Raw genomic sequence first — 12,878 nt, 5'->3', positions numbered from 1 at the left:
GATGCCATGATCTTTGTTTTCTGAATGTTGAGCTTTAAGCCAACTTTTTCACTCTCCTCTTTCACTTTCATCAAGAGGCTTTTTAGTTCCTCTTCACTTTCTGCCATAAGGGTGGTGTCATCTGCATATCTTAGGTTATTGATATTTCTCCCGGCAATCTCGAGTCCAGCTTGTGTTCCTTCCAGTCCAGCATTTCTCATGATGTACTCTGCATATAAGTTAAATAAGCAGGGTGACAATATACAGCCTTGATGTACTCCATGACCAAAAGGGCTGGTAACAATTTCTGTAAACAATGTGGCCTAGCAATGACTGAGTTGAGAGTCAGACAGGCAGAATTGATAGACCCTAGAGCAAAGCCAGTAAGAACATGTAGTGTCCCAGTGCTATACACAGGCAGAGAGAGTAATTCGTAGGCAAGGCTAAGAGTAATCCCTGATCCCTGTAAAGTAGAGAACTGTTTGGAAAACTGAGGGTAGCCTGGAGCAGCTCTTCCCCTGCTATTCAGGCAGGGAGCTGAGACATAGTCCCATTTACTGAAAGAGTGTAAGTTTCACTGGATAATTCAGATAACTCTGGAGCCCATAGTAAAATCTTTAAAAAAAAAAAAAAAGGTACAAATGAACTTATTTATAAAACGGGAAGAGGCTCACAGATGTAGGGAACCAATTTATGAATATCAAAGGGGAAATATGGTAAGGGGAAGGATAAATTAGGAACTTGGGATTAACATACAGACACTACTATTCATAAAATAGGTAACCAAAAAGACCTACTCTATAACAAAAGACACTCTTCTCAATATTCTATAATGATATATAAAGGAAACAAAATTGAAAAAAACAAATGTATATGTATAACTGAAACTGGACTTCCCTGGTAGCTCAGCTGGTTAAGAATCTGCCTATAATGCAAGAGACCCCATTTCAGTTCCTGGGTCAGGAAGATACACTTGAGAAAAGATAGGCAACCTACTCTAATATTTATAGGCATCCATGGTTGCTCAGATAATAAAGAATGCCAGAGTCCTGGGTTTGATCCCTGGGTTGGGAAAATTCCCCTGGAAGTGGGCATGGCAACCCACACCAGTATTCTTGCTTGGAAAACCCCTTGGGCAGAGGAGCCTGGTAGGCTACAGTCCAGGAGTCACAAAGAGTTGGATGTGACTGAGTGCCTAACCACAGCACAGCAACTGGAACTATGCTGTACACCTGGAACAAGCACAATGTTATACATCAACCAAATGCCACAAAATTTAAAAAAAAAAATAAAATAGATAAACATTAAAAAAAAATAAATAACTTGAAATTCCAAATAAAGAAAAAAGTGTCCAGAATTCAAAAGCTAGGAGGAGGTCAGCTCAGTGGGCAAAGGGTCTGTAAGCTGGAATATGATTTATTTGTCTTTAACCAAACAACACAGTCTGCTAGATTTGCATTGATGTGCATTTTCAAAATCTAACATTCAAAGAGTTTTTAAAAGTACAATATATTTTATGTTAGCCCAGAGTAACCACAAGGGACAATTCTGTAGCAATTACACACATCTCCCCACACGTAAACAACTCACAATAAATTAAGCATACTGATACCACAAGACATTATACGGCATTATGTTAGTAATAACAAGGAAAAAACTGGGAAATACCTAATTAAACATCAGTCTCCTGAACAATCAAGGGATCAAAGAAGACATTAAAATGGAAATTAAAAAGTTTCTTGAAGTAAAATTGGAAACACAACATTCCAAAACTTGTGGGATACAGCAGAAACAGTTTCTAGGGGGGAAGTTCATAGCAAAAAATGCCTTACTCAGAAGCAAGAATAATTTCAAATAAATAATGCAACTATGCATTTTTGGTGCTGTTGTTATTTAGCTGCTAAGTCATGTCTGACTCTGTAACTTCATGGAAAGGAGGTACATTTGGACAAGCATGCCAGGCTTTCCTGTCCTTCACTACTCCTAGAATTTGCTTAGATTCATGTCTATTGAGTCAATAATGCTATCTAACCATCTCATCTTCTACTGCCCTCTTCTCCTTTTGTGATTAACCTTTCCCAGTATCAGGGTCTTTTCCAAAGAGTTGACTCTTTGCATCATGTGGCCAAAGTGTTGGAGCCTCAGCTTCAGCATCAGTCTTTCCAATGAATATTCAGGGTTGATTTCCTTTAGGATTGACTGGTTTGATCTCCTTGCTGTTTAAGGGACTTTCAAGAGTATTCTCCAGCAGCACAATTCAAAGGCATATATTCTTCCATGCTCAGTCTTCTTTACAGTTCAACTCTCACAAGGAACTAGGAAAACAAAAACAAATTGAACTCAGAGACATCATAAAGAGGAAAGAGTAAGCAGCAAAGGAGAAATACAGAACAACATCAACAAACAAGAAATAGAAAAGATTAACCGAACTAAAAGTTAGTTATTTGAAAATATAAACAAAATAATCAAACTGTTATCTGGACTAAGCAAGGAAGGAAGAGGATGCAAATTAACAAAATCATAAATAAAATGGGAGATAATATAACTGATATCACAGAAATTTCAAGGATCATAAGAGACTGCTGTGAACAGTTATATGTTAATAAACTGGATAATCTGAAATCAATAAAAAAAATCTTAAAAATAATCAACTCATTTAGACATAATCAGGAAGAAATAAAATATCTGAATAGATAAATCTGTAGTAAGAAGACTAAATCAATAATCAAAACTCTCCCAAAGCGGGGGGAATCATGATCAGATGAGTTTACTAGTGAATTTTACCAAACATTTAAAGAAGTAAAAATGATCTTGCCTAAATTCTTCCAAAAACTGAAGGGGAAGTAACACCACCAAACAAATTTTACAAGGCTAGTCTCATCCTGATACCAAAATAAGAAAAGGACACTATGAGAAAAATACAGACCAAACTGCCTAATAAATATAGAAGCAAAAGTTCTCAATAAAACAGCAAACCAAGTTCAGCCATACAGTAAAAGGATTATATACTATAATTAAATAAGATTTATCTAAGGGATGCAAGAATGATACAACATATGCAAATCAATGTGATGCATTAGTTTATAGAATAAAATAAAAGAATCACATGATCATCTTCAATGCAGAAAAAGCATTTGACAAAATTAAACATCAACTTGATAAAATTAACAAATTTGCAATAGAAAGAATATTTTTCAAGATAATAAAGGCTGTAAATGACAAACATACATCATCGTGCTCATCAGCGAAAGTTTGAAAGCTTTTCCTTTAAGATTAGGAAAAAGAATGATGCCTACTATTATCACTCTTATTCAACATAGTACTGGAAATCCTATATAAGCAATCAGGGAAGAAAAAGAAATAAAAGTTTCCAAAATTAGAAAGTAAGACATAAAATTTTCTCTATTTGCAGATGCCAGAATTTTACAGGTATAAAATCCTAAAGAATCAACTGAAAGGATGTTAGATCTAACCATTGAATTCAATAAAGCTACAGGATACAAAAATTACACACACAAATCAATGGTATTGGGGCGGTCCTAAGATGACAGAAGAATAGGACGGGGAGACCACTTTCTCCCCTACAAATTCTTCAAAAGATCATTTGAATGCTGAACAACTTCCACAAATCAACTTCTGAAAGCTGGCAGAGGACACCAGGCATCCAGAAAGGCAGCCCATTCTCTTTGAAAGGAGGTAGGAAAAAATATAAAAACCAAAAAGAGAGACACAAGAGTTAGAGATGGACACCCTCCTGGGGACGGAGTAGTGGAACAGAAGTTTCCAAGTACTGGGAAACCCTCTCAACTGGTGGGTCTGTGGGGAGTTTGGAATCTCAGAAAGCAACATACTGGGAGGAAAAAATAAAAAATAAAACACCACAGAATACATGCCTAACCACAACTCCCAGCAGAGAAGTAGCCCAGATGCTATTGTCCACCATCAGTGAGAGGGGACTGGACAGGGTGGCACAGGCTGCAAACTTAGGGTAAGGACCAGGCCTGAATGCCCTGAGGAAATCTGAGGGAGCTAACATGAGATAGCAACCCAAACTGTGGGATAGCCAGAGAGAAAGCACACACAAGAAAAAAAAAAGAGAGAGTGATAGAGAACTTTCCTGCAAAAAGCTCTAACCTAAGGTGCAGTCTGGCCCACTCACAGAACAAAAGATTGAGCCAATGCCAAAAGAAAGCTAGCTACAGGGTGGGGTGGGATCCTAAAGCTGGCTTAGGATGGGACTGGCCCAACACCTGACTGGAGGCAGAGAGGAAGGCAGGGGATAGCCAGAGCTGGAAGGCCTAGTGATGACATCCACGACCAAACTGTGAGCATGCTCCCAGTTGTTAACCAAGTCTTCCTGGGATTCTGTATGGTTAACATCTGCCAGGAGGGTCACAGCCAGAGATCAGCTCCCCAGAGGAGACACATGGCACACCTGAGAAGACGCTCTTGCAGTGCTCCCAGGAAACCAAACGGCTGGGATTGGGGAGGTAATTAAGATACACAGCCCACCTGGGACAGTGTGCTTGCCAAGCACCTGGTCACCTGAGCTCCTCGGACCTGGGAAGGATACAAAAAGCAGGCCCAACCGAGTCTGCACCTTTATGGAGTACCCAAGAACCTGAACCTGAGCAGCTTAAACCTGGGAAATGCACAAAACCCAGGGACCACTTTGGACAGTACCCCTGCAGAGCAACCTGGAGCCTGAGTAGTGTAGACTGGGAAAGCACACACGCCGTGATCGTGGGCAAACCCAGCGTGGTCCATACACTGCAAGCACTCCCACACATGCCAGTGATATTTGTTTGCAGTGTCCCTCCCTCCCCAAAACACAGCTGAACAAGTGAGCCTAAATAATTGACCACCTTTGCCTCCTTGTTTAAGGGCAGATATTAGACACTGAAGAGACTTGCCAACGGAGGAAGCCAAAACAAAGAAGAGGAAACTGCTGTGGAAATGACAGGTACAATAGATTAAACCCATGTAGTTATCATTGACAAAGCATTGGAAGGGGCCTATAGACCTTGAGAAGAAGTATAAGGTGAAACAAGGAACTATCTGAAACTAAACTGAACCCACCCTGCCCTCAACAGCTCCAGAAAAATTCCTAGATATATTTTTATTATTATCATTTTTTTAATTTTTAAGTTATTACTCCTTTAATTTTCATTTTTATAACCTACTGTTATCTTGCAATGCGAAGAAGGCTGAGCACCAAAGAAATGATGCTTTTGAACTGTGGTGGTGGAGAAGACTCTTGAGAGTCCCTTGGACTGCGAGGAGATCCAACCAGTCCATTCTGAAGGAGATCAGCCCTGGGATTTCTTTGGAGGGAATGATGCTAAAGCTGAAACTCCAGTACTTTGGCTACCTCATGCGAAGAGTTGACTCATTGGAAAAGACTCAGATGCTGGGAGGGATTGGGGGCAGGAGGAGAAGGGGACGACAGAGGATGAGATGGCTGGATGGCATCACTGACTCAATGGATGTGAGTCTGAGTGAACTCCATGGGTTGCTGATGGACAGGGAAGCTTGGCGTCCTGTTATGTGTGGGGTTGCAAGGAGTCGGACATGACTGAGCGACTGAACTGAACTGATTACCTTGCAATAAAAAGACCCTATCTTAAAAATAAATTTCATATATATATATATATATATTAATCTTTATGATTGATTTTTTTTGTGTTTTTAATATTGTATTTTTGAGAATCTAACCTCTACTCTCGATTTTTAATCTTTGCTTTTTGATATTTGTTATCAATTTTGTACCTTTAAAAATCTAATCTTCAGTACCAATTTTTACTAAGGAATGTGATTACTGGCTTGATTGCTCCCTTCCCTTTTGACTTTCCCTTTTCTCCCCCAGGTCACCTCTATCTCTTCCCTCCCCTTTCTCTTCTCTACTTAACTCTTTGAATCTCTCTTGGTGTTCCAGGCTGTGCAGAACACTTAGGGAATTGATTACTGGCTAGATTGGACTCTCCCTTTTTGACTACCTTTCTTTTCCTCTAAAACACATAATCACCCTCCTCCTTCTCTTCTCTATATAACTCTGTGAACATCTCTGGGTGCTCCAGAGTGTGGAGAATACTTAGGGAAATGATTACTGGCTAGATTGTTCTCTCCCCTTCTGATTCCCCCTCTTCTCCTCCTGGTCACCTCGATCTCCTTCCTCCCTCTTCTCTTTTCCATGTAACTCTGTGAACCTCTCTGGGTATCTCTCACTGTGGAGAATCTTCTCACCATTAACCTAGATGTTTTATCAGCTGTGCTGTATGGATGGAGAAGTCTTGAGCTACTATAAGACTGAAAGCCAGAGGCAGGGCACTTAAATCCCAAACTTGAGAACACCAGAAAACTCCTGACTCCAGGGAATACTAATCAACAAGAGCTCATGCAAAAGCCTCCATACCTACATTGAAACTAAGCTCCACCCAAGACCCAACAAGTTCCAAAGCAAGACATACCAGACTAATTCTCCAGTAATGCAGGAACATAACCCTGAGCATTAAAATACAGGCTGCCCAAAGTCACACCAAACCCATAGACACCTAAAAACTCACTACTGGACACTTCATTGCACACCAGAGAGAAGAGATCCAACTCCATCCACCAGAACACCAACAAAAGCTTCCCTAACCAGGAAACCTTCACAAGCCACTTGTCCAACCCTACCCACAGGGTGCAACCTCCACAATAAAGAGGAACCACAAACATCCAACCTACAGAAAGGCCAACTCAAACACAGCAACCTAAACAAAATGAAAAGGCAGAGAAATATTCAGCAGGTAAAGGAACATGATAAACAACAACCAAAACAAACAAAAGAGGAGGAGACAGAAAGTCTACGTGAAAAAGAATTCAGAATAATGATAGCAAAGATGATTCAAAATCTTGAAAACAAAATGGAGTGACAGATAAATAGACTAGAGACAAGGATTGAGAATATGCAAAAAATGTTTAACAAGGACCTAGAAGAAATAAAGCCTTTTTGGATATGATGTCTCAATCACAAGCAACAAAAAAAAACCTAAATTAACAAGCAAGATTAAATCAAGCTAAAAGGTTTCTGAATAGCAATAGAAGCTACCTACAGAGAAAAAACAAATAATGGGATGGAAAAAAAATGCAAATCTTATATTTGATAGAGATTAATATCTAAAACATACAGAACTCATATAACTCAATAGCAAAAGCAAATATTCCAATTAAAAGTGGGCAAAGAATATTAATAGACAAAAATATATATGAAAGGCCAACAGACACATGAAAAGATGCTCAATAGCACTAATCCTGGGGCTTCTCATGTGGTGCCAGTGGTAAAGAACCTGCCTGCTAATGTAGGAGACATAAGAGATGTGACTTCCATCCCTGGGTCAGGAAGATATCCTGGAGGAGGAAATGGCAACCTACTCCAGTATTCTTGCCTGGAGAATCTCATGGACAGAGGAGCCTGATGGGTGACGGTTCATGAGGTCTCAAAGAACCAGACATGACTGAAGCAACTGAGCATGCAGAACATACTTGCATTCAGAGCACTTATCCTTAGGGAAATGCAAATCTAAACCACAGTGAAATATCATCTCCTATCTGTTGTAATGGCCATTGTCAGAAGCACAACAAAAACGAACGCTAGCATGGATGTGGAGAAAAGAGAACACTTGTGCACTGAGGATGGGTGTACAAGATCAGGGTGCCATCAGAGTTGAGCTCTAGAGCAAGCTCTCTTCCTGGCTTGTGGAAGGTCACCATATCTTTATACATTCACATAGCAGGGAGATAATGAGAAAGAGAAAATCCTCTGGGTCTGATATTATGTGGTAACTAATTCCATCAAATCAGAGAATTAGTGGCAATAAATAAGAAAAGATACACACTTTACAGGTTCAATGATAGGAAAAGCCAGGAAAGCCACTAAGAAATTAATAATAATAATAATAATGATAGCAATAGCAACAAACTCTGTTGCATGGGAGAATGGTTCTGATTTCCGAGTTACCACATTATATTATTTTAAAATGTCATTATCATCAGAAAAGTGCAATGTATGCAAAGAAATAAAATATGATTGCCTATAAATGGAGACTGGGATGAGGTAGGAGGAGTCAGTATCAACTGTACTTGAAGACTGACGATCTTAGACTTCTTAGACAAAGGCTGCAAATCAAGTCTTTTAAATATGTTCTATAAATTAAAGGAAATTATGTTAAAAGTCTAAAGGAAGGTTTGAAGTGATGTCTTATAAAATAGAAAATGTCAATAAATACAAACATTATAATGAGTAACCTAATAAAATTCTGGAGATAAAAAGCACAGTAAGAGATGAAAACATTTATGACAGAAGTCCAATTACAGATTTGATCTAACAGAAGTAGCCAAATAATATGAAGATAGATTAATTGATACTACCCCATCTCAGGAACAGATAGGAAAAAAAAAAAAAGAAGAAGAAAAATTATGGAGACTTGAGTACTGTGGGACACCGTAAAGCATACCAACAACGTATAATGAAAGCTATAGAATAAGAGGAGAGAGACAGAAGGGAAAACCAAATATTTGAAAAAATTATTGGCTGAGAACTTTCCAAATGTGATAAAAGATATGAACCTACACATTCAAGAAGATTAGAAAACTTCACATAGGACAAATACAGAGATTCACAATATGAATCATTAAAAAAAAAATCTGTTAAAAGATAAATACAAACTTGAAAACAATAAGAGAAGGGGCTCAATACATAAAAGGGATCTGCAATATACGTGTCAGCTGATTCCTCATCAAAAACTATGGAAGCTATGTTTAAAGTGCTAAAAGGAAAATACAATCAAGCACTCTTTATTCAGCAAAACTATGCTTTAGAAGTGAAGAGTGATAGTGTACATGTTTCAGTGCTACTCTCTCTTATTTTCCCACCCTCTCTTTCTCCCACTGTCTCCATGCTGGGACATCATATCCCCTCTCTGTGACAACCTAATGGGAGGTGGGAGGGCAGTACAAGGGGGAGGGGCGCCTATGGCTGATTCGTGTTGATGTATTGCAGAAACCAACAAAATATTATAAAGTAATTATCCTTGAATTAAAAATAAATTAAAAGAATAGATAGCCAACAAGGTCCCACCGTATAACATAGAAAATCCTGCTTAATAGTCTTTAATGATATAAATGGGAAAAGTATTTGAAGAATGGACACATGTATAATTGAATCATGTTGCTGGACGCCTGAAATTAACACAACATTGTTAATCAACTATATCCCAATATAAAAAAAAAATAAATTATTCAGTTTTTATCATATTATTATAGCTAAAAAAAGTAATGAAGAGTGGTCAAATCACTTAATTGAATAAAGTTATTGACATGGTTACATTTAAATCTGTCATATTACTTATTTTCTGTTTGTCCATTGCATATCTATTTGTTCCATCAGTTCTACGTTCTCATTTTTCTCCTCATATTAGTATTTAATTTTATCTTTTATTGACTACTTTTTATAATTCAGTGTAATTTTTGTTGGCCAATTGGCTACAACTCTGTTTTGTTATTTTAATATTTGCTGTAGGTTTTATAATGCACATCTTTAACTTATCACGCTGTCTACTATAGTCTTCTATATTATAGTTTATCAATTCCTACAGTTTAATTACAATTGTATATTTCTAATTCTATATTTACACCTTTTGTGCTATTATTGCTCTACATTATACATTTATACAACATCAAATATATACAATCTCCTTCTCATTACACATGTTATATGTTACATTTTCATTGCATACATTATAAATGCTATAAGATGTAAATTATGCATAGTTGTGGTAATAATCCTACATAACATTTAATTTCATCTCAAGACATTTTAATTGTAAGAAAATGTATATATTTACACATGTAGCTTATATTTCCAATGGATTTTTCATTTTTTTGTTGATTCTTATTTTCATTTGATATAATCTTCCTTCTGTCTGAAAGACTTCCTTTCATATTTAACATAGTACAGGTCAGCTTGTAATTAGTTCTTTTAATTAATTTGTGGGAAAAAGTTATTATTTTGCCTTCACTTTGAAAAGAGATTTTGTTAGATATAGAATTTTGGGTTTATGGGTTTATGCTTTGTTTTTGTTTTAGCAATGATAACTTAATATTAATATTTCAAAAGATATTGATTTATTTCTTCTTAATTGCATTTTTCTATTGATAAATCTGCTCTGCCTTTCACTTTTGCTCTTCTAGGCATGGGAAGGGCATATTTTTCTTCTATTCATTGTATTTATTTTTGTTTCCTTATCACTGATTTTGAACAATATGATTATAATACATATAGTTTTTCATGTTACTTATTCTTGAGGCTTATTATTTGTCTAGATTCCATGGGTTTATGCTTTTCATCAAATTTAGAATATTTTCAGTATTTTCCTATTTTTTTCCTCATTTCCTCTCCTTTGCAGAGTATAAATACATAGATTGATCAAGGAACTATAGTAATTGATATTATCACACATTGTCCCTGGTGCTCAGCTTACTATTTGCTTTGTTTTGTTTTATTTTGAGTTGTTTTGTTCTCTTCGGGTTTCATTTTGGATATTTTATATTGCAAAGGTGAAAGAGAAGAGTGATAAAGCTGGCTTAAAACTAGACATTCAAAAAACTAAGATCATGGCATCCAATCCCATCACTTCTTGGCAAATAAATGGGGAAAAATGGAAATAGTGGCGTATTTTATTCTCTTGGGCTCCAAAATCACTGCAGATGCTGACTGCAGCCTTGAAATTAAAAGATGTTTGCTCCTTGGAAGAAAAGCTATGACAAACCTAGACAGCATATTTAAAAAGTAGAGACATTACTTTGCCAACAAAGGTCCATATAATCAAAGCTATGGTTTTTCCAATAGTCATGTACAGTTGTGAGAAATGGGCCATAAAGAAGGCTGAGTGACAAAGAATCAATGCTTTCGAATTGTGATGTTGGAGAAGACTCTTGAGAGTCTCTTGGACAGCAAGAGAGCAAAACAATCAATCCTAAAAGAAATCAACCCTGAATTTTCATTTAAAGGATTGATCCTGAAGCTCTAATATTTTGACCACATGATGTGAAGAGCTGACTCCCTGGAAAAGACCCTAATGCTGGGAAAGAATGAAGGAAGGGAGAGAAGGGGGTTAGAGAGGATGAGATTGTTTCATGGCATAACCAAATCAATTAGTTTGAGCAAACTCCAGGAGATAGTGAAGAACAGGGAAGCCTGGCATGCTGCAGTCCATGCTGTCACAAAGAGTCAGACACAACTTAGCAACTGAACAAAGTAAATATATTCAGCTCAACTAAATCTTTTTAGTAAAGGTTGATCTCATACTTTTTTTTAATCAATGACACATTAGTTAATAACTCTATGAGTCCTATCTGGTTCTTTTTATGTCTTCAATTTTTCTACTTACCATTTTCAATATTTTTGGTACAGATATTTAAATTATATTATTGTCTTTCTCTTTTAGTTATAATTATGTCAGTTTTAGTCTCTGATATTATAACAAGAAATATATATATATACACATGCATACATATATATATACACATACATACATATATATATTTATTTATTTATTTATAAATGTCTTCATCTCCAGATTCTAGCACAAATATTCTAAAACATTTGTAATTTTCTAAGTGATAAAGTGAGAGAAGTATCTTTTGTTATCCACGGTAAACCCCTTTCAATCATTCTTTAGTTTAGGCATTAGATGACTCTTGGTAATCTCTAGATAGCATCAGGATTGGGGCTGGCTGCCAGAGCAGTCAACCATGTGACTAGAGAATAGGAACTTTCACCTTAACTCTGACCTCTGGGAAGAAGAGACAAACTTGGGATTGAGCTAATCACCAATGACTAATGGTTTAATCAATCATGCCTACCTAATTAAACCTCCATAAAAACCTTAAATGAAAGGTTTGGAGGTCTTACAGGTTGGTGAACAGTCTCATGCTGGGAGGCGGGTGCATGCTACACTTCATGGAAACAGATACACCTGGGCTCTAGACACTTCCTAATCTGTCCTATGTAACTGTTCATCTGTCTTTCTATTTACGTCTTTTACAAGGTCCTTTATAATAAACTGGTATTTGTAAGTAAAGTGTTTCCGTGAATTCTATAAGTATTACAGCAAAATTTTGAAACTGAGGAGCAGATCATAAAAACGTCCAGTTTTTAGCCAAAACGGACATAAATCCAGGTAACCTGGGGACCCACTACTTGCAATTGATGTCTGAAGTGAGAAGCAGTCTTATGGGACTGAGTCTTTAACCTGTAAAATCTGTGCTAAGTCCAGATAGCAGGTGTTTAAATAAAATTGACAGACACGCAGTCGTTATTCACAGAGAATGGGAGAGTTGTCTGACGTGAAAAACCCACATATTTGGTGTCAGAATTGTTGTAAATAGAGACATCACAGTAGCAATACTATCATATTAATTAATTTTATTTCTGCTTCTCTATATGTGGGTTATTTATTTGTTTGTTTATTTTGGAAGTAAATGTTGGTGAATTTTACCTTTTTGTATGTTATATGTCTTGTTTTCCTATAATATTACTAAACTTTGTTGTGGGACATGGAGAACTTATTTGAAGATCCTTTTACTTTTTTTAGATTTTACTTTCATGACTTGTTAGACAAGTAGAGACCAGCACTCTGTTTACAGCTACTTTTTCCCCACCCATGAAGCAAGTTTCTTGAATACAATACCTACGCTAATGAGTTTAAATCTGGCTGATGAATACAGGTGCTATTCCTGATCTGTGTGAGTGTAGGAATTTCATCTCTAATGTTTCAGGGTAGTTCTTTCCTTAGTATCACATAGTCTTCTCACCTGCACATAGGGAACATTCAGAGAAGACCCTCCTTAGTTCATTA

Source organism: Budorcas taxicolor, chromosome 4, assembly GCF_023091745.1.
Source record: "Budorcas taxicolor isolate Tak-1 chromosome 4, Takin1.1, whole genome shotgun sequence".
Lineage (NCBI taxonomy): Eukaryota > Metazoa > Chordata > Mammalia > Artiodactyla > Bovidae > Budorcas > Budorcas taxicolor.
Note: the sequence above shows the minus strand (reverse complement) of the source record.